Source organism: Pseudophryne corroboree, chromosome 4 (genome assembly GCF_028390025.1).
Source record: "Pseudophryne corroboree isolate aPseCor3 chromosome 4, aPseCor3.hap2, whole genome shotgun sequence".
NCBI lineage: Eukaryota > Metazoa > Chordata > Amphibia > Anura > Myobatrachidae > Pseudophryne > Pseudophryne corroboree.
In genome coordinates this window covers 147,665,099-147,692,116 of record NC_086447.1, presented here as the reverse complement: position 1 = coordinate 147,692,116, position 27,018 = coordinate 147,665,099, and the positions used below count along the sequence as shown (strand labels likewise).

General features: G+C 43.9%; 1 protein-coding gene across 4 annotated transcripts in view; it reads left to right on the top strand.

Annotated features, from left to right (window-relative positions):
• Positions 1 to 27,018, top strand: part of TPO (thyroid peroxidase) — a 255,440-nt gene that overhangs the window by 112,528 nt on the left and 115,894 nt on the right. The window lies entirely within an intron of this gene.

Genomic DNA, 27,018 nt, shown 5'->3' with positions numbered 1-27,018 from the left:
ATCGTAGATGTGCTAAATTGAGCACATCTACGATCAGACACACAGACATGCCGGGGGACGCCCAGCACAGGGTTAGTCCACCCTGCATGTCAGTCCCTGCCCCATCGCACAAGTACAAAAGCATCATACAGCGACAATGCTTTTGTACTTGAAGAGTAGCTCCCCACCAGCACAGCTCTAGCGCGCAGCCAGGGAGCTACTCGGCGCTGTCCGGGTCGCAGCGGCTGCGTGTGGTATCATGCAGCTGCCGCAGACCGCCCCCCCCCCCGCACGGTCCGGGCACGCCTGCATTGCCCGTACTGCGCCCCTAAAATGGCGGACAAACGCCGCCTGCCCGCCCCCTCCCGCCCAGCGACCGCCTCTGCCTGTCAATCAGGCAGAGGCGATCACAGGGCTGAGATGGCCGTCGGCTGTCTGGCATGTGCCGATGCACTGCGGCGCTGGCGCATGCGCAGTTCAGACCTGATCGGCTGCTGAGCCATGTGTCTGTATTTGCTTCTGCCTGATTGAGTAGACTGTGAGTGACCATTTCCATATGAGATATATATATATATATACACATATATATATCTTTTTTGTGTACATATATATACTGTATATATATATATATATATATATATATATATATATATACACACATATAAAATCTGCTCACGATATGTAAAAGTCTAGAATCCTTATTGACTGCTAGCTCATAACTATGTGCCTAATGCTATTTTTGTCATATCACGCAAATCATGCATCATGGATCATATCACGCAAATCATGCATCATGGATCATTTTGTTGGATTTAAAAGATAGATGTAGTGTAATGCCAAACGATAGAACACACCACACCACATCAGATAAAATATCTGACACACAAAAGGGAGGCATTCACGAGAACCGCCTGTCGGGATCCCAGTGGTCACAATGCCTACACCGGAATCCCGACAGGCGCTTAAATGCCGCCGCCGGAATACTGGCACCAGAGACTTTTCTCCCTCTATGGGTTTCCACGACACCCATAGAGGGAGAATAGATCCAGTGGCGAGTGTAGCAAGCCTGCAAGGGGCTTTCTAGCCTCGCCCCGCTGCCGGCATACTGGTGGCCAGGATCCCGCTGTCGGGATCATAACAGCAAGGATCCCGGCCGCCGGTAAAACATATGTATTCCACACAGAATGCACATAAGTCAGGACAAAGCCTTATATGGCAGGATAAAGCTGTTTCAACACAGCCTAAGCACACTAAAGATATGTATATGACCACATCCTATGACCTGAATACATCTATAGACCTAGGAGAGGATATGAAGACCCAGAGGGACCCAGACAGGGTTAATATCACACACACCAGCATCTAGCAGTCATACCCTTACTTATTCTGCACGTGCCTTAATAGAGCTTGGTACATTGCCTGCCCGGAATATAAAGACTCATGGCAAGATTCCTAAGAAGCATTTATCCAATACCGCCACCTACTATTTGTGATATAAGCCAAACTTGTATGGATGATATAGCCAACTTTGTATCTAAAAACAAATATACGAAGCTAGCTCTGAAATGGCACCCAACATCTGGGACTATCAATCATTCAGCAGAGCAACGTCTACTGCCACCTGATTGGACACCACTTCCCATAAAGACATTCCTATTGGACTACTGTGCTACTCTTAAAAAAGGTCAGTAGGATTGCAGGGAGCAGACATATCAATAGACACATGTGTCCTACACATACTGGGACACTGCAGCAAACCACCCACCAACTTAGTCTCCTCGCCAGCTAGTGAGTTTGAGCAGACAGGACATAAGCAATAGAAATCTACGGGTACTGAGAGATCTTGCGAGACCAGGTACCCGAAGTCTCGTAGCACCCGATGGTCACCCAGGTTACCGACGGGGTGTATGATCCTGCACCTAACGATCCACACAGGTATCTAGCCTAGGACAGCAAAGAGGGGAGGACTGCCTTCCATAGCAACATAGTCACCAACGCGCACCAGGAGAAGTGCCAACATACACCAGAGAGGGTAAGTTGATGCACCAGAGGGGTACGCCGGCCCTCCAGAACATAGGGCCTAATTCAGCATGAGTTGTAGTTTTGCGAGAAATCACAAAACTACAACTCATGTCTCTAGCATGCGGGGGAACGCCCAGCACAAGTAAAGTCCGCCCCGCATCCCGGGTCCCCCCTTCCCCTGCTAACATGTGAACTCTTCGCTAAGCGGTGAAGCACTCGCATGATAAGAGTTGTCACGTAGGGAGACGGTGGGCTGCCATGATTTGACGTCACACGCAGATGCCACGGCTCGCCCCGCAAACAGTCAGGACACGCCTCCGTTGTCCGGACTGCGCCCCTCAAACGGTGCTTCGACACCCAGAAAACGCTATGTCGACGCCCCTTCACCACCGCCATGCCGGGACTTAATTGGCAAATAGCGATTTTAGCACTTCTTCGTATCATGCTGAATCGGCCCCATAGCACCCAAGAAGATATACCAAGGAGGGCACCATGCAAGACTCATACCCATTTGGACTAATGTAGCCCATACACTTGTGAGATATCAGGTACAATCCTTCGATTTCGACCGCATCTGTGAGATAAATCAAAGGATTGTATGCACATTTTAGGTAAGTGTATGGAGACCATTAGTTCATATAGCAGTGCCCAGCATGCTAATGGCGGGAAGCAATACGATCGCAATTCAATTGTGAACGCATCGCTAAATAAGGGAAACCCCCCTGCCTGCGCAGCCTGGCTGCAAAGGCAGTCCCCCCGATCCCACCCCCATTTACGACACCATGCCCCAGCGTTGCCGCCCCCTCAACTCTGTATTACCACCCCGCCAACGCCTCTGCCTGTCAATCAGGCAGTGGCGTTTGCATGAATGTGATCGCATTGGCCAGCCCTCGCACGCAGATTGGGACCTGCACGTGCGCACTGGGCCTAAAAGGCATAATGCGATAGCATCACATTAGTGGCCCTTGCTGAATAAAGGCCCTGTGTCTCAATAAAGGGCACTTCATTAATTTACATTGTATTTCCATATGTATAGCACCATACCATTATCAGGTGTGTGCAGGGACTTCACACATTAAAGTGTAATCCCTAGCAGCAGTGAGGACCTGAAGGGAAGAGGCAATTGCTAAGGACACAAGTGTTAAGGACACAAACGTGGGCACTCACCAATAGTTGTGCTGCATGTGCAGCAGCAGCAGCAGATGATGAGCCAACCGCAGAATTTAGCCACTGCGGGTACTGGCGCCGGGTGCATTGTGGCATTAGGCCCCGCCCCCTTGTGACGTAATTTGCGGGTCTCTAAAGGGGCGTGACTAAATGTTGATGGGGGCGCGGCTTAATACGAGGACCGCGGCAGGAGGCTCCAATATGGTATGGCAGTGGGAAGTTGGCCTGGCAGTGGGTGTTTCTGGGGGAGAGGTGGGTGCTGTTGACGCTGGAGGGGGCGGGCGTAGGATGCTGCAGGCTGAAGTAGCAGGATTTTTCCCCCCTGTCTACAGCACAAGGGCATCTGCAGATGCAGTGGGCCTATTTTAAAGGGTGGGCTTGGAGCTGCAGCACCATCAGCCCCATTGTTAATCCGGCCCTGCCTACAGCGCTATGTGCGAAGCACACTCTGCACACACCCAGTTACAGCCCTGATAAAATAAGAATGTTATTTTATATTACTCTACCTGGTGTAATGTGTAAAAGTGGGATTTACCTGGCACAATGTGTGAAAAAGGGGCTCTACCTGGCGCAATGTGTAAAAGTGGCTCTACCTGGCATTGTAAAAGGGGACTTTACCTGGTGTAATGTATAAAAGGAGCTCTACCTAATGTAATGTGTAAAAGGGGGCTCTACCTGGCACAATGTGTAAATGGGGCTCTACTTGGCGTAATGTGTAAAAGAGGCTCTACTTGGAGTAATGTATATAAGGGGCTCTGCTCTACTGTGGTGTATTGTGTGAAAGGGGGCTCTACCTGGCATAATGTATACTGTATAATGGGCTCTACCTGGTGTAATGTGTATAACTGACACTACTGTGTGGCGTAATTTGAATAATGGAGACTACTGTGTTGCATAATATAAATTGGTATTATTTTGTGACCACACCCCTTCCCCATAAAGCCACACCCCTATATTTTTAAAATGCGCCTTCATCGCCCACTGTCCTTGTTTTAATTGTAGCCGGGGGGAGGGGTGGCCAGAGGGCACCAACATGTCTAATTGCAATCCCTCTCCCAAAGGAGCTTACCATCTACCACACATTCAAACACACCAGGCTTACTGTATCTTCAAAGGAGCCAATTAACCTACCAGTAAATATTTAAAGGGCGGAAGGAAACCAGAGTAACACAAACATGAATAGAATATGCAAACTTTACTTTGATAGGACCTGGTCATATTCAAACTCACAACCCAAGCGCTGAGAGGCAGCAAACATTAATCTGATCAGTACTGAGTTAAGTTTTTGAAATATACAGTACTATTGCTATGGATACATCAATAAAGGCTTATGATACCATTGTTATTAGTAATGCTGGAAAATTAATGTTGTAATATTTTTCAGAGTTTCAGATTAATTCTACTGTGGATTTAAATTGTCTTAGATTAACTCCTAATGACACACAGGAAGTTCAGTCAAAATTATTATTAAAAACACTACACTGTATGGCGTAAAATAAAAATAGAAAAAGTTCTAAAAGTGTTTTAAGTCATGCAAACAGGTGAGAAACATGATAAAACTAACAATCCTATGTGTCACTGCAATAAATAATATTTTATTTTCTGGTACAGGCACAAGGAAAGTGAAGTCAGGAATAGAACCCAAATTCTAGCAGCTTGTACAAAGTGTTCTTTCAGAATGTCAAATAACTCAGACATGACTATCAAGATGATTGGCACATGGCTGACCATGCAATCTGTGTTGGATTATAACCATAGATTTATACTAGCCATGATGAGATGAGTCTTGTGCTAAGACAGATGACAACTGTCCAATTTGGCCACACAAATGACAAACATCCCTAATCTACTGTGGGTTGTTTTGGGGTCACACATGCTGAGCTATAGGGGGCCATTCCGAGTTGTTCGCTCGTTGCCGATTTTCGCAACGGAGCGATTAAGGCAAAAATGCGCATGCGCATGGTACGCAGTGCGCATGCGGTTAGTATTTTAGCTCAAAACTTAGTAGATTTACTCACGTCCAAACGAAGATTTTTCATTGTTGAAGTGATCGGAGTGTGATTGACAGAAAGTGGGTGTTTCTGGGCGAAAACTGGCCATTTTCTGGGAGTGTGCGGGAAAAATGCAGGCGTGTCAGGGAAAAACGCTGGAGTGTCTGGAGAAATGGGGGAATGGCTGGGCGAACGCTGGGCGTGTGTGTGATGTCAAACCAGGAACGAAACGGCCTGAGCTGATCGCAATCTGTGAGTAGGTCTGGAGCTACTCAGAAACTGCTAAGAAATTTCTATTCGCAATTCTGCTAATCTTTCGTTCGCAATTCTGCTAAGCTAAGATACACTCCCAGAGGGCGGCGGCCTAGCGTGTGCAATGCTGCTATAAGCAGCTAGCGAGCGAACAACTCGGAATCACCCCCATAATTCTGCTTTTATGATATGGCTGGCAATGCACCAGCATATTAAGATAGCAAAATAGTTACAAGGTACAAATTATACATATTTTATGTGTTAGGACCCCTGGTTAGGTAATAGATAAGGACTAGTGGAGGCGTTGCCCATAGTAACACATCAAATTCTGGCTATCATTTAACTAGTACATTCTATAAAATACTAGTTAGAATTTGATTGGTTGTTAAAGGCTTCTGCTTGTCCTCTTTAGAAGGACTGATACATTTCCCCAGTTTCCTTGCATTATGCAGAATCCATAACACATGTGTCACGAACCGGTCTCTCACCTTTGCGGGTTCTGGGGTTCATCCGTTGCCAGTGCGGTTGCTCGCGGTGCTGTGCGCTCGTGTGGGCACACGGCGTGATCAATGGCACAGGTAATGCAGAGTCTGGGAACTGTGAGTGCGGGGACCAAATGGCCTAAGGCACTGCGGTGTGTCTGCTGTATAGGAGGTGGCCATGTTGGAGACCAAATAGCTAATACAGAGCACTTGTGAAAACACCTGTGGGCAGGTGTAAGCCAATCCCGTGCTTGTGCTGCCTTTAAGTAGGCTGGGATTATGTTACTCTGGGCCAGTGCTTTGTTGTATCAAAGCTGTGCTCTAGCTCTGAGCTCTCTCCGTGTATTCCTGTGTGATTCCCGTGGTCCAGATATCGCCTCCGTTCCCAGAGGTCCGTCTGCAGCCTTCACTGCTGAAAGATCCACCGGCTCTCTGCTGTGCTGTCAGTTAATTGCACTCCTATTGGAAATAGTTGGATTCCCAGTGTCCTGCATGAGGTTACCTTGTCAGTCTGCCTATCATTCAAAGTCTGGAGGATTCCGTTTCTCTCAGCTGTTCGTTTGTTCAACTCTGCATTTAACCCATTCATCACCTTGTCTTCTACTACAGTTTCACAGTGATCTCCGGAACCCGCAAGTAACCCAATTCAGTACTTTTATTTGCTATGTTGTCATTACAAGGATAATTCATCACAGTCTCTCAGTTAACTCTCAAAACTCCATTGCCAATTCTTACAGTTAATTCTCCATGTCTGCATTAACCAGTTAAACACAATCTGCAGTTCAGCATCAAAGCTTGTTTATATTTGCTATGTTGTCATAACAAGGATAATTCATCACAGTCTCTCAGTTAACTCTCAAAACTCCATTGCAAATCCTTACAGTTAATTCTCCATGTCTGCATTAACCAGTTAAACACAATCTGCAGTTCAGCATCAAAGCTTGTTTATATTTGCTATGTTGTCATAACAAGGATAATTCATCACAGTCTCTCAGTTAACTCTCAAAACTCCATTGCAAATCCTTACAGTTATCTCTTCATGTCTGCATTATCCAGTTAATCACATTCTGCAGTTCAGCATCAAAGCTTGTTTATATTTGGACAATCCAACATTTATTCATCAGCTTGTTTTGCATATGTTTCCATGAACATTTCTTTTATTTATTTTTGAGTTTTCTCTTGCATATTATTCCTGCAATACTTCAGTATAATATGATGATTAACAACTTGTCAGTTAACCCTTTACTGAATTGTTATTTTGAATAAATATATGAATCGGAACTTTCTTCGTCCTCCCTGCTTTCTTCATAGCCCAGCACCTACACCTGTGGTTGGTTCCGGGTTAACGGATTCACAAAAACACCCGGGCCTGACAGTAAGCACTGGCCACATGGATCCGTCAAGTGACCAATTCGCAGGAGGCGGTGCTACGTCAGATATCCTTTCCCGTCTGGAAAACCAGGAGTCTATACAGACACAAATAGTGCAGTTTATGCAAACTATGGCAGACCGTTTAGAGACTCTCCATACGGCTATTAAAACGTCCCAAGTCCAGATTCCAACCCCGGATGTCCCAGTTACCACTACAGCTTCTCCTGTGACGCTGCCTACGTCCCGCTTGCAGTTACCCTCTCCGAGTAAGTTTGACGGAACTCCAAAACTTTGCAGAGGATTCCTGAATCAATGCGAGATCCAGTTCGAACTGATGTCCGCCAGTTTCCCATCAGCTCGTTCTAAGGTCGCATATATTATTGCCCTCCTCTCCGGTCAGGCTCTGGAGTGGGCGTCACCATTATGGGAGAGAGGTGATCCTATCCTCTCTAATTACAAAGAGTTCGTATCTTCCTTCCGGAGAATCTTTGACGAACCAGGCAGGACCACCTCAGCATCCTTGGAGATTCTCCGTCTACGTCAAGGTTTATGTCCTGTCAGTCAATATATTATTCAGTTTCGCACGTTGTCTTCAGAGTTAAACTGGAATGAGGAGGCCCTGATCGCCGCGTTTTGGAATGGACTTTCAGAAAGAATCAAGGATGATTTAACTATCCGGGATGTGCCAATTAAACTGGATGAATTGATTTCTCTCTGTAACAAACTTGATCTACGTTACAGGGAGCGATGTTTAGAGAAATCCAGGGCAGAGCGATCCAGTCCACGTGATCATCCTAGACCTCGACAAGATTCTCCATCACAGTCTCCAGTAATGACTGAAGAACCTATGCAGATTGGGCGCTCTCGCCTCACAGAGGAGGAACGACTTCGTCGTCGACAGGGTAACCTCTGCATGTACTGTGGGTCCTCCGAACATTTAGTTAAATTCTGCAAACTCCGACCGGGAAACTCTCGCCTCCTAGCTTATTCAAGAGAGGTTAAGCTAGGAGTTACTTTAGAATCACGTTCTGGGAAAGAGCCGACCTTGTCTATTCAATTAGAAGTTCCAAGTTCTACAGTGAAAGTTTCAGCTCTCCTAGATTCCGGAGCAGCCGAGAACTTCATCTCCTCAGCCTTTGTCATACGGTCTAAAGTTCAAACCATGCCTCTGGAAGCAGCAGTTGCCGTTACAGCAGTGGATGGAAGTCGAATTCCAAATGGTATAATTACTCATCGAACCGTATGTCTCAAGATGAAAGTTGGTGAGCTCCATTCCGAATACCTCTCCTTCTACGTGATTCCCAAAGCCTCTCAAGATGTGATACTTGGTTTACCTTGGCTGCAGAAACATAATCCTCAACTTAATTGGCAAACCATGGAAGTCCTTTCATGTGGTAAATCTTGTACCAAGGACTGTGTAGCTACAATTGTACCTCTTCGGTCAATTAGCCTTTCCGATCTACCTCCGGTGTATCAATCCCTTGCGGATGTTTCCAGTAAGCAAGCAGCAGACTCTCTACCTCCTCATCGTGAATGGGACTGCCCAGTCGTCCTGGTTCCGGGCAAGACCCCTCCTAGGGGACAAATTCATCCGCTATCCATCCCAGAGACGCGAGCTATCCGGGATTGGTCCACTCCTACAACTCTCAAGGGGATTCAGCGATTTCTTGGCTTTGCTAATTTCTATAGGAGATTCATTAAGAATTATTCTACGTTAACTGCTCCTATCACAGCCCTAACTCGCAAGGGAGCAAATCCTACGAAATGGTCTTCTGAAGCAATCAAAGCCTTCTCTGATTTAAAGCAAGCCTTTGTGTCAGCCCCCATTCTTCGACAGCCTGATTTGAATCGTCCCTTTCTACTAGAGGTGCATGCATCTACAGAAGCAGTAGGAGCTGTGTTGTCACAAGTCTTTGAAGATAAAAAGGTCCATCCCTGCGGATATTTCTCCCGTAAGTTCCTCCCGGCAGAACGTAATTATGCAATCGGTGAGCAAGAGTTACTTGCCATCAAGTTGGCATTTGAGGAGTGGAGATACCTTCTAGAAGGAGCTCAACATCGCATTACAGTTTATACTGATCATAAGAATCTTCTGTATCTGCAGTCAGCTCAGTGTTTGAATCCACAACAAGCTCGATGGGCGCTTTTCTTCTCACGATTTGATTTCAAACTCACCTATCGTCCAGGGTCTCAGAACAAAAAGGCAGATGCCCTTTCCCGGTCCTTTGCTTCTTCTGAATTAAATGATGCTACCACGAATCAAGCCATTTTGAATCCTACGTCCTTTTTAATGACTCGAACCTCTCCAGTTCCTCCGCCTGGCAAGACCTTTGTCGCCACAAGTCTCCGAAAACGGCTGATTACCTGGGCTCACTCCTCTTCCTTCATGGGTCATCCTGGGGTTCTAAAGACTCTCAAATTTATTCAACAGTCTTATTGGTGGCCACGTCTCAAAGCCGATGTCCAAGAGTTTATAGCAGCATGTCCTAAATGTGCCCAACATAAGAGTCCAAGAAGTTCTCCACCAGGGTTTCATCCATTGCCAGCCCTAGAGGTTCCAGCAGCAGATCAAGAGCTTCAACGTCTATCTAGCATCTGAAGTTGTGTACGTAAGTCCTTGGTCAAAACTTCCGCTCGTTATAAATCTTTTGTAGATAGAAAACGTAAAACTGTACCGAATTACAAAGTGGGAGACCAAGTTTGGATTTCTACGCGCAATCTCAAGTTCAAAGTTCCTTCTAAGAAATTTGCTCCCAAGTTCATTGGTCCATTTCCCATTGTAAAGGTACTCAACCCTGTGTCATACAAAGTCAAGTTGCCACCGTCTTTGAGAATTCCTAATGCCTTTCATACATCTTTACTGAAGCCTTTGATTCTCAATAAGTTCCGTACTACCCAGTCCAAATCTCCTAAAGTTCACTCTTTGCAGAATGAGGAATTTGAAGTTAAAGAGATTGTGGACTTACGTTTCCGATATGGACGTTTACAGTTTCTGGTCGACTGGAAGGGTTACGGTCCGGAGGAGAGATCCTGGGTTTTCTCTGAAGATGTTCAAGCTCCAAGTCTGGTACAGAAATACTTCTCCAAAAATCCTGACAAGGTTCAAAGGTGTTCGGAGACCACCCGTAGAAGAGGGGGTACTGTCACGAACCGGTCTCTCACCTTTGCGGGTTCTGGGGTTCATCTGTTGCCAGTGCGGTTGCTCGCGGTGCTGTGCGCTCGTGTGGGGACACGGCGTGATCAATGGCACAGGTAATGCAGAGTCTGGGAACTGTGAGTGCGGGGACCAAATGGCCTAAGGCACTGCGGTGTGTCTGCTGTATAGGAGGTGGCCATGTTGGAGACCAAATAGCTAATACAGAGCACTTGTGAAAACACCTGTGGGCAGGTGTAAGCCAATCCCGTGCTTGTGCTGCCTTTAAGTAGGCTGGGATTATGTTACTCTGGGCCAGTGCTTTGTTGTATCAAAGCTGTGCTCTAGCTCTGAGCTCTCTCCGTGTATTCCTGTGTGATTCCCGTGGTCCAGATATCGCCTCCGTTCCCAGAGGTCCGTCTGCAGCCTTCACTGCTGAAAGATCCACCGGCTCTCTGCTGTGCTGTCAGTTAATTGCACTCCTATTGGAAATAGTTGGATTCCCAGTGTCCTGCATGAGGTTACCTTGTCAGTCTGCCTATCATTCAAAGTCTGGAGGATTCCGTTTCTCTCAGCTGTTCGTTTGTTCAACTCTGCATTTAACCCATTCATCACCTTGTCTTCTACTACAGTTTCACAGTGATCTCCGGAACCCGCAAGTAACCCAATTCAGTACTTTTATTTGCTATGTTGTCATTACAAGGATAATTCATCACAGTCTCTCAGTTAACTCTCAAAACTCCATTGCCAATTCTTACAGTTAATTCTCCATGTCTGCATTAACCAGTTAAACACAATCTGCAGTTCAGCATCAAAGCTTGTTTATATTTGCTATGTTGTCATAACAAGGATAATTCATCACAGTCTCTCAGTTAACTCTCAAAACTCCATTGCAAATCCTTACAGTTAATTCTCCATGTCTGCATTAACCAGTTAAACACAATCTGCAGTTCAGCATCAAAGCTTGTTTATATTTGCTATGTTGTCATAACAAGGATAATTCATCACAGTCTCTCAGTTAACTCTCAAAACTCCATTGCAAATCCTTACAGTTATCTCTTCATGTCTGCATTATCCAGTTAATCACATTCTGCAGTTCAGCATCAAAGCTTGTTTATATTTGGACAATCCAACATTTATTCATCAGCTTGTTTTGCATATGTTTCCATAAACATTTCTTTTATTTATTTTTGAGTTTTCTCTTGCATATTATTCCTGCAATACTTCAGTATAATATGATGATTAACAACTTGTCAGTTAACCCTTTACTGAATTGTTATTTTGAATAAATATATGAATCGGAACTTTCTTCGTCCTCCCTGCTTTCTTCATAGCCCAGCACCTACACCTGTGGTTGGTTCCGGGTTAACGGATTCACAAAAACACCCGGGCCTGACAACATGTTTATGTAAACCATAGTTTTACCAGCATTACAGTATGTTATAGCAATGCAATCATTAGTATGTTAATATAAGTAATATTATTATTTTATGTCTGGTCTCATGAGATGATTATCCTTTAGTCAATTTGATGTAAAAGGCTATTCAGATTATTTACTGCCATAAATATTTTCCGGTAGAGTTTACAATATTTATGGAATGTGATGTATATGGTTATATCAATTTAAAATGCAGGACATACTGTACGCATAGGCGTGCGCAGGACATTTTATTAGGGGGTGCATGATTAGAAGGACGTGTTTAGCACCGCCTTTTGGGCATGTTTAACACCACCTAATGGGCGTGTCTAGCACCACCTATCAGGCGTGTCTACCACCACATATTGGCACTCAATGCAAACTAAATAATATAGAGAATTGATGCACAGATAGATAGATAAAATTTGTTTAATATATGTTCAATTTGTATATTTTATTACCATAGGTTGTATCCTAATCTCTCAAAATATATATTGATATTGAATTTGAACTTGTCCTCCTCCAAGAGGAACGCTGTATTCTGTGGCGTTGGCACATGATGAGGAGAGAGAGTGTGGGTGGGAGCATGAGCGGCCATGCACGCGGCATGACATCATCACGACACATCCCACAGGTTAGAGGAACTGGGAGTAGGATTACATCAGTGATGCTGCACCATAAAAATGAACAACAGCCAGACTGAGCGGAGGGGTTGGCGGACCAGACTGAGCGGAGGGGTTGGCGGACGCAGTGGGTGGGAGGGTAGAAATTAGCACATTCGGCGATTACTGATACTGCAGCAGCAGGTGTGTGTGAGGGGGTTACAGACATTAGGGGGTGCCTGTGCGCACCAGGAACCCCCCCTGCGCACGCCTATGACTGTACGGTTATGCTTGATAGAGAAGAGCAAATAATATATTTACAATTAAGAGATTCTTTAAAACTGTATCTATAATAATCCTGATTACATTTATCAGAGTTCTCGGCTCAAATCTCATACAGTAGCTTCAACCACTCAACCCAAAAAAACTATTTCAAGAAATTATTTTACAATGGTTCAACCAAGATTAAGGTAGAGGTGACCTCATCCTCTGGCACTCACTTAGTCGCCCACGCAGACTCTCTACCAGCCTCCCCAGTTTTAAACACACCCTCAAAATGTATCAGCCCTCCTCTTGGATCAGTTGTTCTCCAACCCTACACCACATATCATTTCAACGTTCAACTGTTCTACCCTTCCCCTTAGTATGTAATCTCTTACAGACAGGGTCCTTCTCCCTCTTGTTCTTCCCTGGCATACTTCATATCAAAAGTGGTCTGCTCCCTAGTCTCCTGCTCCCCTTATTAATGGTAAATGTTTTGTGGAGCCATATAAAAAAAATCATAATAATAATAAACTGATCACAACTCCTGCCAGCAAGCTCATCAAATTTTTGGGCATGCGCTGTTACAATAAAGCAGCTTTCAGAGACTCATAGTCTGCAGCCCCAAGAAGCACTGTAAGCCCAATGGTTAGCAGTGTGGTAGCTCTTATAGGCCCTACACACTGGCCGATTTTTTTGAAAGATATGAAAGATCTCGTTCATAAATGAACGAGAACTCGTTCATATCTTTCAGTGTGGAGGCTCCAGCGATGAACGATGCGCGGCCCCGCGCTCATTCATCGCTGGTCCCCCGTCGGCTGTGCATGCAGGCCAATATGGACGATCTCATCCATATTTGCCTGCACTTCAATGGAGCCGCGTGACGGGGGGAGTGAAGAAACTTCACTCCCCCCGTCACTGCCCCCCCACCGCCGGGTCGCCCGTCGGCCGTATCCGCCGTCGGGCAGCTCGGCGGCGGATCGGCCTGTGTGTAGGGCCCTTTTGTCCTGCTAATCGCACACCGGACTGGCAGTTCCAGGGGGAGGAGTTTCCACTCCCTGGGACTCCCAGCCTGGTGTAAGATTAGCAGTTAGAGCTTCTAATAATTTGCCACTACGTGTACACTACTCCTTTACCCTGGCCCAGTGCATCTGTTGCCCCTCAACTCCTGCACTGTGAGTGCTATTGTTAAGAACTTGGACTAGAAATTAGGAACCTTGGACTCGTTTGGCATCAAGACCCTTGGACTTGCTTAGAATTGTAGTTCTCGGACTTGATGAGCGTAGCAATACTAGGACTTGATAGACGTTAAGATATTAGCTTGAATTAGACGTTTGTGGGAAACTTCCAGGACTACTGTGGTGAGACTCCTAGAGTCCACAAGAGGGTTTTCACCAATAGCAACCCCCTGGTGTTCCCTTAGTGCTTGTTGCACACACTGGTAGTACTTGGGGGCCCCCTGGACTTGATACCTCAAGCAGTAGGAGCTCACCCAATTGACAGAAGACCCCCAAGTAGCACTGAGTAGCAACTGGGAATGAGGCACACAGGTTGCCTGAGGTATGAGGCATGATCTGGAATAACCTCAGTCAGGGCAGTTGTCTTTAGTGCAGGTGGTATGCAAGCTCCCAGTAAGGGAGCTAGATTTGGCAGATGGAGAACGCCACACTAGACCTGGCTATGACATGCAGAAAAGGATACTAGACACTGACAGGCAGGGATTCCAGCAGAGTATCCACATGATAGTGACCAAGATTAGTAACAGGGACCAGCGGTTTATACAGCAAGTGTAAGCTATAACCAGCATAGAGGGGGTGGTCTGAAAGTATTAAAAAGTGTAGCTTGACTAATCAGCAGCTGAGGACTAGGAGGAACAATGATTTCCTAAAGTAGGTGCAGCTGTGCTGCTGCACATTCAGACTACGCCACTGCACCTGCTCCCCCATTGGTCAGAAACCAGGAATGCAGTCTGCATCCAGCGTCCCAGTTGTTTTGCGCCTGTGAGCTTCCAGGATGCAATGCAGCCACCACGCCAGGCATCGGGGACAGACTGTCAGCCCGGGTGACTGGAAGAAATGCGGCATCCAGGTCACCTGGCAATGACCGGGACCTACGCCTGACACAGCCCGCCTGGTGGTCCGTAACAGTACCCCCCTTGAAGAGGGATTAAGGAACCCCATGATCCCGAATTAAGAAGGAACTCTCTGTTAAAGGACTTCTTGAACTCAGGAGCATGAAGAAATCTCCCAGGAATTTACACCCTCTATCCCTTCCAATGCACCAGGACATGCAAAAACTTGGAATTCAAGAATTCAAGATTTTCTCAATTACATACTCCTGATGTAACTGGTGCAGGTCTCCTGAAATACCAGCCTTGAATCTTTTGGAAAGACATGAAGACTTGAGCAAAGAGCAATGAACTGTGTTATTAATTTTCAAAAACCTGGGTAACTGAAGATGGAAGGCAACAGGTTTGACTTGCTTAATGATTCAAAATGGGCCAATGTAATGGGGTCCAAATTTTTGAGAAGGTGGATGAAGCTTATATTCCGAGCAGACAACCAGACCATATCACCCACAATAAAAGTACATGGTCTCCACGACTTGTCAGCAAATTTCTTTGAATCAACAGAAGAACTCTCCAAAGCTTGGTGTACCTTCTTCCAAATCTTCCTAAGACAAGACACAGGAGTAACTGATGAGTCAGACTGTTCAGAAGGAGTGAAGGCATTTGACTTGTGATGAAAACCAGAAACACAAATGAAAGGGGACATGGAAGTAAAGGAATGTCCAGAATTATTATATGCAAATTCAGCAAAAGGTAAATGGTCAACCCAATAATTTTGACACTTGGAAGCATAACGCAGATACTGTTATAAGGATTAATTCATGCATTCCATTTGCCCATTGGATTGTAGGATGGTATCCAGAAGAAAGACTAAGATTAATTCCCAATTCGGAACAAAAAAACCTCCAGAAACATGCAATGGATTGAGTGCCATTATCTTAGACAATGTCCTGGGGCAATCCATGAATTCTGAAAATCTGCTGAATGAAAAGAGTAGCAAGATCCTTGACTCTAGGAAACTTGATCAGAGAAATTAAGCAGGCCATTTTACTGAAGCGATCATATATGACCCAGATGACAGAACACTTGGAAGACTGTGGAAGGTCCACAATGAAATCCATGGACAGATGGGTCCATAGTCTGGAAGGCACCACAAAGGCAATGAATGTCCAGAGGGTATAACTTGAGAAGCCTTGTTCTTGGCACAGACACTGTACGACTGTACAAATTCCTGCACAACATTCTTGATGGTCGGCCACCACATGAAATGCGACAGAAGATCTAATGTTTTAGACATCCCTGGATGCCCAGAGGTCTTACTGAAATGGAATTCAGCTAAAACAGCAGTTCTGAGGTTTTTGGGAACAAACAAAAGTCTAGAAAGTGTCCTTGAGGGAGCTTGTGTTTGTACTGACTGGATACGTAAAGCAAGATCTATAGTAAGACTGGCAAGAATACAGTTTGGAGAAATGATTGGCACCAACGACTTGGAGACCTCTTGAACTGGAAGAAAACTCCAAGACAGGGCATCCGCCTTCATGTTCTTGGACCAGGGTTTCTAAGTGATAACAAAATGAAATCTTGTGAAGTAGAGTGCCCACCTTGCCTGCTGAGAATTCATTCTTTTTGCAGATTCAATGTATGACAAGTTCTTGTGAACATGACTACATGTCTGGCTCTCTCCAGCAATGTCTCCATTCCTCCAGGGCCAACTTAACCACAAAGAGTTCATGATTCCCCATATCATAATTGGCTTCAACAGGAGAAAACTTCTGTGACAGAAAGGCACAAGGATGGAGTTTGAAATCAACTGGATCTCCCTGAGAAAGAATGGCTCCTACTCTGACCTTAGATGCATCAACTTCTTCTATGAAAGGCAGATCCAGATCAGGATGGTGATGGAAACAGAGCTGAGATGAACACCTTCATAAGATCTTCAAATGCCTGTTGTGCCTGTGGAGACCGATGAGTGGGGTTTGTACCTTTTTTTGTCGGTTCCACAATAGATGCTATGATGGTGGAGAAATAGTAAATAAATCTCTTATAATAGTTGGCAAAGCCCACAAAGCATTGTATGGCCTTTAAATTCGTGGAACGGGCCCAATGCAGAACAGCTTGAAGCTTTTGGGATCCATAGAAAATCCTAATATACCCCCAAGAAGGAAATCTTCTCCACTTCAAACTCGCATTTCTCCAGTTTGGCTTACAGATGATGTTCTGTGAGCTTCTGGATGAAGCCTTGACATGAGCACAATCTCCTGAAGGGACTTAGAATAAATAAAAATGTCATCCAGATAAGCCACTATAAAACGAACCTTCCCAAGAATCCTCTAAGAACAATATTAATGAAGTACTTAAATAGTGCTGAGGCATTTGAAAGACTGACCAGATATCCATAAGGACCCTTATGGGTGTTGAAGGTGGTCTCCATGCATCCCTCTGTTTGATCCTGATAAGGTTATGCGCTCCTCGTAAGTCTATTTTGGAGAAGATCACGGCCTCCCTTAACTGATCGGACAGGGCCAAGATAGGTGGTAATGGATACAAATTCTTGAATGTGATCTTATTCAGGCCTCTGTAATCGATGCATGGCTGAAGGGAACCATCTTTTTTCACCACTAAGAAAAACCCTTATCCCACAGGCAGGTGATTTAGAAGGATGAATTAATCCTTTATTAAGATTCTCCTGGATATAGTCCTCCACAGCCTTGGTTTGAGGCAAAGACAGAGCATAGAGCCAACCCTTTGGGAGCTTAGCACCAAGTCATGAGGTTGACAGCGCAAACATAAGGATGGTGGGGAGGCAAGAAATTGGGCTGTTTGGAAAATATATCAGTAAAAGAATGATACTGGATAGGAAACCAATCAGGAACAGGCTGCACCACACAAACTGGGATAGTCTGACATTTCTGGGAACACTCTGAACTCCCTTGAACTACTTCACTGGTTCTCCAGTTAAAGAATGGATTATGCACTTTAAACCAAGGAAGCCCCAGCACGACAGGAGTTAGTGGACACTGGACAAGAAAGGAAGACATACAGTATTTTCCGAATGCAAAGCACCAACTGATAAGTGGAGGACTGGTGTCCAAATTTTACTTGACCCTTGAGGAGCAGATTTCCATCCAGACCACACACTGATATTGATTATTCCAGGTCTTCCTTAGAGATACCTCAGGAATGGGCGAACTCAAGATCCATGAAGTTCCCTGCAGAATCACAATCCAAAAAGGCCTGTACTGTACATCAATCACTACTTCTAGGATTGTTATTTTAATGGTAAGTAGTATAGAGTTATTAGGAGAGATGGAAGAAAGACTTGAGAATAGTCCTCCTTCTGTACTCAGGCCATGTCGTTTCCCGCCTACCGTGGATAGGTATTGCCACCGCAATACACGCATTAACCAAGGTAATGTCGCCTGGCCTTCTCCTGGGGTGTCAAGTGGAAGGCCCCAATCTGCATTGGCTCCACACTGTCTTCAGAAGACTCTGGCATGGCCCACTGGGATGATTGCAAGGGCATCTTCTTCTCCATCTTGCATTCCCATATATGTCAGTCAATCCTGATCGCCAGCTGCATGAGGGCATCAAGTGTTGCGGGGGTTGGATACTGCACCAGATGATACTTTATCTGTTCAGGGAGACTTAGCTGAAACTGACTCTGGATAGCCAGATCATTCCAGCCACAGTCATTATCCCAGCGTCAGTAAACCTCTGCAGAATTCTTCTCCTCTTTTAATGAGCGCAGGTGCACCTCTGCAGACGCTATCTGATCCGGGTCAAGCACTCCCAGGGCATCCACGGTGCAAAGACTAGGATGATCAGATGGAAGGAAGAAGGCCCAGGACTGAGGGAGGAGGGAAATAACAATATTCACATGCTGAGTCTCTGACCTGGAAGAGTGAGGTCTAAGCCCAAAATAGAGTTTGTAACTCTCTTGGAAGTTCAGAAACTGCTTTTGGTCTCCAGAGAACCAATCAGGGAGGTTAAGTTTAGGTTCCTTCACTGCTGTCTGCAGGGAAGCATTGGATCTTCTAATCTCCTCTTAGGAGGTAACTCGAAGAGTAAGATCCTGTAGCTATTGGATCAGACCCTGGATCTGGTTAGTAAGAATTTGAGCAGGGTTTTGCTACGTGGGTTCCATCCTGATCGGCAGGATCTCCCAGGTAAAGTTTTGTGGCTGATTATACTGTTAGGAACTTGAACGTGCAGTTAAGAACCTTGGACTCACTTGGCATCGAGACTCTTGGATTTGCTACACATGCTGGGTGCCCTTGACCTGTGCTGGGCAGTCGCCAGCATGTGAGGAGATGAACGCAGATCTGGCTGGGTATGCAGCGATCTGAGTTTATCTCTGAATCAGGTCCCATGTCCATAATTTATTTTACAATAAAACAGCTTTCAAAAAGCTATCACTGGCCAGCTTTTGCACTAGTTAGGATTGAGTCTGGAGCTCTCCCTGCTGCTGCAGCTGCTTCTTACTCTGCCTCTGCAGTTGTTTCATCTTGTCTTCTGCAGGACCCACTACTGGTGCAAATTGCCTACGTCTGCATTGAGGATGAGTTGCCAGGGCCTTCTAGTCAACATGTGTTGTGGCAGGGCTTGTTGAGTTAGTTGGTTCCCTTTGAACAATCTCTACCAAAGGCTCTAATCTGAGTCTGTCCCCAGACTAGCTAAGTGGGTTAAGTGTAAATCTAGATGATGGTCCCGTACTGGCAATGATAGTAGTTCCAATATCGGAACTCTTCCTAGGTACGGGGTTGCACATTATGATACCATGGTTATTTTGCATAGTTTGCACCAGTGAATGCACAAGCACAATGCAAAAGGGAAACGTGTGGATGTTTTTATGCTCACATTAAATCAAAGGTGAGTTGGGATGTGGCAAAATGCGTTAGAGTTAGAGAGGATGACTTTAGGTCTGACCACAATTGGCTGGTAGGAATGTATACTTTTTCTGCTTGCTATCTGGAGACCAGGTCTTCAGAACATCTTAATGTGCTGAAATACAGCACTTGCACATGATCCTTTTGAAGTTTCATCTATACAAGGGATCGGTGTGACTTTTTATGGAGCATTTCATGTAAGCGAATTAGTGGCGCCAGTGTGGGCTGTGCAGATGGCTCTCTTTTTTTGGAATGTTTTGTGCGATGGAGACATGATATTATGCAATATCCAGACTGACCAAATAGTTTCTGTCATAGAGATGTTGGGATCTGCTCTGTGTCTTTGGTGCATGCATATTAAGAGTTACAGCTATTAATGGAAGGTGTTTGGCATATTTATGCGGACAGATCCCAATTAAGTTTTTTTAATCTGTATTACTGCATTGGGCCTGCCTTCTCAGGATTTTGGTACCCATTCATTCAGTTCGGACTGCCTCTTCCTCAGTAAAATTTTCCTTGTCATTGATTTAAGCTCTAGGTCAGTAGAAGTCTTCTGCTTTCATTATTAAATGCAGCCACGTAAAATTATTGCTGGCATTTCTTCAGCATGCTAAGTTTTGCTGTCCAGTTTAGACTATTTACTGCTATGCAAGGGTCTAGGTGTGTGGTTTTATTTTTTTCTACAGAGGCATCAAGTAGTTTACTTCTTACATACAATATTTCATAGAAAAGTACCAAGTAGTCTTTGGGTTTTCAACTAAGGCCAGGTTACCGTGCTTCGGTTTGTCACTAACTTGTGTTTGTGGTTTATTTGTTGTTCGGTTTTCTAATATGGGACGCAGTTAAATTGCCGGCAGTCAGGATCTTGGTGGTCAGGATACCGACGCTGGAATCCTGATTGCTGACAATGCCGCTAGCCGGAATCTTGGCTCGCAGGGGATATTCCCATGACACCCATAGAGTGGGAATAGAACCTGTGGTGAGCATAACGAGCCACCGAGCCCTCAGTGTGGTGAGCGCAACAATCCTGCAAGGGGCTTTCTAGCTCTCGCACCACTGCCGGCATACTGACGGCTGGGATGCCGTTGTCTGTATACTAACGGTATCCTGACCATTGGTAATTCATACTGATCCCTCTGATATATATATAACATTTTTATATTATGTGATATTTTTATTTTTCATTATTACAGGACTGTTCAGTGCTAGGCCCATTTTGCTTGTTGGACATAATTTTGTTTATTGGGATGCCTAATTATTTGCAGGTCATGATTCCAGATGTTTTGGTTTGATTAAGTGTGCTGGGTTTGGTTTAGGGGCATTCTGTGGGTTGAGTTGAAGGAGTATTTTATGGATGTTGTGCAGTACAGTATGTCAGCACACTTTCTTCTTGGATCTTAGTTGGGTCATTGTGCATGATTTCAATATATTACATTGAGTGCAGTCTCTTTGTAAATTGGTTTGGACAGCAATAATTCATCGCTGAAAGTGGCTTTCATGTAAACCATGTAGGGCTATGCAAGAAGCCAGATCCAAGGTGAACTCTGTAGTGACCAATTTTTTGCTGTCAATCGGTGGTGAGGTGGTGCATAGTCTGATAAGGTTCTAGTATGTGCATCTATTTAGGCCAGATGGTGTACATTTGATGGCTGAAGGGTTACAGTATATTTCTTTGTAGAAGCTTTGTTCAAGGGAATTTTGGAGTCAGTTTAGTTTAGATTAGTAGCTTGTTAGTTGTTTATATGTTTTAGACTACCAGTTCGTTTTTTTCTGTATATATGTTATTGTTGTAGTTGCCATTCTTTGTTGTCTGCCACCAAACTAACTTTAGATATATTTGATGATTCAAGACTTTGGATTTAATCAGTTGATGTCAAAATAAATTTGACCTACATTAATCCTTACTTCTGTTGTCTGTGTATTTATTTTAGATAAGTGTTTAAAGTTGTGATAAGTGTTAAAGGTAAACTGTGGATATCAACCGTTAGAGAGTGGGATTCAGTCAGCATGCCAGTGCAGTGGATGCCGGCAGTCAGGTGACCAACCCTGGAATCCTGACACTGCGCAGAATCCCCATAATCTATGCACTGAAAGCCCTGACCGATGGAATCCCCATGGTGAGTATTGGGGTGAGGGCTAAGGTTAGGCACCACAGGGAGGGCTAGCCATAGCCGCGGCCCCCCTATGTCCTAAATCCTAGCCGCCACCCCAGGTGGGTTAGGGTTAGAGTAGAGGGCTGGGGAGGAGTAAATTAATTACCCCATTCCCTGTCGGCATTCTGAAAGTCAGGATGCTGCAGTCAGTCTTGTGACCGCCACATCCTGACCACCGGCATTTACTATCACACCCTAGAGAGTATATGTAAATTTTAGAGTCTAACTAGAGCCCAATGAGATTTGTTTACTTTTATGGGGCATCAAGCAATACATTTTGTCCACGGAACATGTCAGAGCCGCAGATGCTTATGAACAACAGATTTAGGAATACAAAATCCATTACCACTGTAAGTGTAAATAAATATAAGTGGATGCAAACATATAGATTAAATAAGATACTGTGGGGTATAATCAATTAGCAGCGATAATGGACTTTTCGTGCGAAAAGTCCCGTTTTACGCAAAAAAAACAGACTTTTCCCGCGAAACGCAATTACAGCCTATTCAATTTTCCGGGAAAATTTATCGGTGATAATTTTTTCACTAATTTCACTTCACATACTATGAAGCAAGTGAAAAGTTCGGAAAAGTCACTATTTTAAGGTAAAAATGTTTGGATATGGTACAGAACTCCTGGGACACCCCCATTAATGACTAATTAGGCACGTTGAAGTTTTTAATTATTTTTAATTGGCCAATAATGACATGTCATTTTTGGGGTGAAAAGTACAAAGTGATGGAAATTGGGGTTCAAGGTATAGGACAGGTATATTGGGGTGCTTTATGAGTGGGACAGGTGTGTTTTAGGCTTGCAGATGGGAGTAATTGGTCTGTTTCCACTTTTTTTTTTAAGTACCCTAAAATGACCCAAATATATACTTATACCCATTTTCATGTACCCCAAATTTAATGAGAGCATTTATTTTGCTCAAAAAAACTTGCTTTCTATCATTTTTTTGCATTTTTAAAAAAAATGCATATAACAGCCATTTCACACAATTTAAGTCCCCAAAAACTCTCTAACACACTTCTCTTCTGTTTTCCTATGTTAGTTTAGCATTTTCTGGGGTACAGGCTGATTTCCCCCATTTTCACCTGCACTTTTCACTGCAAGAATTTTCACGTGAAACCCGTTTGGAATTAAATAGGTCAAAAAACTGAGCATTTTCGGGTGAAAAATTGTCGCGAATTTGCGGATAATTGAATACCCTAGTGTATGTGCAACACAAAATACACACATTAGGCCACAATTTTGCTGCCATACTGTAAGTATACTCATTTGTTTATTTAAAAAATTACTACCAACTGTATCTAAGGTCCCTAATGTACATTTTTGAACATATTCGGGTAATTTTTTTACGTCTTTTAGTTGGGGACCAAGGGGGTCATTCCAAGTTGTTCGTTCGTTATATTTTTCTCGCAACGGAGCGATTAGTCGCTAATGCGCATGCGCAATGTCCGCAGTGCGACTGCGCCAAGTAAATTTGCTATGCAGTTAGGTATTTTACTCATGGCATTACGAGGTTTTTTCTTCGTTCTGGTGATCGTAATGTGATTGACAGGAAGTGGGTGTTTCTGGGCGGAAACTGGCCGTTTTATGGGTGTGTGTGAAAAAACGCTGACGTTTCTGGGAAAAACGCGGGAGTGTCTGAAGAAACGGGGGAGTGTCTGGGCGAACGCTGGGAGTGTTTGTGACGTCAAACCAGGAACGAAACTGACTGAACTGATCGCAGTTGCCGAGTAAGTGTGGAGCAACTCAGAAACTGCTAAGAAGTGTCTATTCGCAATTCTGCTAATCTTTCGTTCGCAGTTTTGATAAGCTAAGATTCACTCCCAGTAGGCGGCGGCTTAGCGTGTGCAAAGCTGCTAAAAGCAGCTTGCGAGCGAACAACTCGGAATGAGGGCCCAAATCTATAGCTATTAAATGATCAGATGTTTCATGTGAAAGGTCTCTCTTCTCGTTTTCAGGATCGCTGTCTTGAGCAGATGGTGGGAAAGTTTGTCTTCAATATCCCAGGGATTAGGTACTTAGCTATGATAAAGAGCTCAGTGAATAAAGGGTCTTTAGAGATGTTTTTGTAATCATTACTGAGTTTTATGTACCTTCAGGCTATTAAATGCTCTTTAATACACCCACCCACTTTGAAGATGTTCTTTTCTCTTTTATTCCATATTGTAAACGACTTGTAATAAATGTCATGGCAAATGTTTTACATTATTATTATGCTTTCACTGGCTAAACATTTTTTTAACATTCTTTGTAAATGAAGACAACAAAAAGCTGGATCTAGCATAAGCATCACATTATAGTACATGACTACAGTAATCTGTGCTATTAGTACTCAGGTGTGCTTTGTGACACCTTAATTGGAAAAGTAACACAATATCAAACACTATGTTCATGTAGTTATTAAATTCATTCTTTTTACAAAGATCAGAAAAATAGCAAACAACAATTAAAACATAAATATAAAAGGCTATAAAAGCTAGTATAAAAACAATTTTGTGCAACTATATAACATTATAACATGCCCCCATGCAACAAATATGAATGTTTGTATTCTATTGCAATTGAGTTTACGGACATACTGTAGCCCTCCTATGCAGAGCTGTAAATGTTGCCCACAATATTCAGATAACATGAAATAGTCAAGCCTCCTACTGGTTCCAGCAACATATATTCATCGCAACCCCACCCGTAGGCCCTCACACTTCTCTTCTTACAATATGCAGTATTACTCTGCAAGCTTCTCATTTTATTTATTTCACAGTTTCTTATACAGCACAGCGTATTCAATGCGCTTTCCAACTGAAAACAACAAAACTGAGTAATAACAGACAGATGTATAGGTAGGAGGGCCCTGCTCGCAAGCTTACACTCTATTAGGAAATAGGCATTGATACACAAGGTTAGGCATTATCTATTGTAATGGTCAACCAGATTGCAGAGTTTCTTGATGGGCTGTATGATAAACAGTAGTCACACAGCAATGTTGGCCTGTGGTCAGGAGCATTGGAAAGTGAAGAAAGAGATGTAATTAGATAGGAAACAATGAAGGTTATGTGGGCAGTTCTGGAATTTGATAAGCGTGCCTGAAGAGGTGGGTTTTCAGGGAACGCTTGAAGGTTTGGAGACTAGAGGAGAGGTTTATTGTGCATGGGATGGCATTCCACAGAGTGGGTGCAGCTCAAAGAAAGTCCTGCAGTCATGAATGGGAGCGAATAATAAGTGTCGGTTGGAGATTAGATCTTGTGCAGAGCAGAGAGTTCGATTTGGCAGATATTTTGAGATAAGCGAAGAGATGTATGTTGGTATAGTTTGCTTGATAGCCTTGTGGGGTGGTATTCAATATGCCGGCTGTTGGGATCCTGGCACTTAGTATACCGGCGCCAGAATCCTGACACCCGGCATACCGACATCTATTTTCCCTCTTGGGGGTCCACGACCCCCTTGGAAGCAGAATAAATAGCGTGGCAAGCATAGCACGCCACCGTGCCCACAGTGTGGCGAGCACAGCGAGCCCGCAAGGGGCTCATTTGCACTTGCCCAGCTGTCGGTATCAATAATCAACTTCATTGGATCGGTATTTAAAGACACCTTTACATGTAGAATGAACTCGTCTAACATGTGAGTGGGGTACGCTGTGCCTATATGAACTGATGCGTTATTATTAGAAAAAGATACCTTTATGTGCTTTTCTCTATCTCTATCTATGTGAGTTTTGGTACGCTCTACTCTATATTGAATCGGTGGTGAGATCCTATCCTTCCTTCTATCAAGTTTAACCGTACACAAGAGCTCTATTTCTGGATACCACGAAACAGACTCCCAAACAATACTACCCATTGGATTCTTTTCTTCTTCTTTTTTGCATATTTGTTGTGGACATTTGGCTCGAAACAAGTGACCCTAGGACTCTTTTTTTGGAAAACCAGACCGTATTGTTGAATTTATTTCCTCCATTTACATTTTATTTTGTCTATTATTGGGCGCCTTTGATCATTTCCCTTTCCTTCTTCTATTTGTTCTCCAATTTACCTGTACTTGGGCAGGCAATAGGGGTTTTGATTGGGCTGACCATATTCAACGCTCCAGAGTTCACCCGCCCATTTTTCTCACTACACCCACGTTGTGTATAAGCAAAAGTGTGTTATATTGAATACCAGTAATGGATAGATGGGCAGCCACATTGTCATGCTCCAGAGGTGTTGCTACCCCAGCTACTTTCCTACTTAAAAAGTCTCTGAATATTAATTTCCCAGATACCAACACTTACCGTATGTCACATAGCTATTACCAGTGTTCCATTCTCGTGGTTAGTGCACATGCAGCTACATCATTACTACTACACCCTGATATTACCTTAGAATGTTGGTAAAAAATGATGAAAGCACCACTGCTGACCTCTCCCAGAAAGCATCTAGAAAGAAAAGCAGCGTATATCTCATAATACTCAGTAATACTCACAATAGTCTAGCAGGGTGTGGCACATGAGCAAGCCAACAAGTAATCTATGGGCAACAACTTGTAACACAAATGTATTAATAATAGCTAAATAATACAAAAAAAAACCCCATAAACTGCAGAATAAATCTAATTCTGAGTGATTGTGATTTATAACAGGGCCATAGAAGAATTGACTAAAAAGTGACAGTACAAAGACCCTCACAATCACTGCTACCTGTAAACTATACACTAGGAATTGATTGTGCTTAAAACTGAACATGTAATTAGAAATCTATTGTGCAGAGTTGCACTGAATGTCAGATTTAGAATGCTGCTATTCAAAAGATCAAGCTTTTAACACTTTAATTAAACATCTAATGAACAAATTATCCCTAGTGAGTGTATGTTTGTAAGTGTGGTAGGGAATACACTGTAGACTATTGTAAACTACACTGGGGCAGGGTCTGATGTGAATGGTCAAATACTCTCGGTAAACGCTGCAGAATATGTGTGTGCTATGTAAATAGCTGGTAATAAAGGTATAAAATAATTTAAAAAATGGTTATACAGATGGGTCCACATTTATCTTGACCTTTAATAGGATTATCTGAGCCAGGCAGTCGGACTTAATCCCCTGCTGTAATGATTTAATCCCCTGCTGTATTGTTCTCTGTATTGTATTGCAGTTGAGAACAATAGATTAAGGGTTTATGCTAATAAGGGTTTCATGTTGTGCCTAGGTGCAGAAAACTAGTCAAGATAACCGGGGACCCATCTGTAATGTC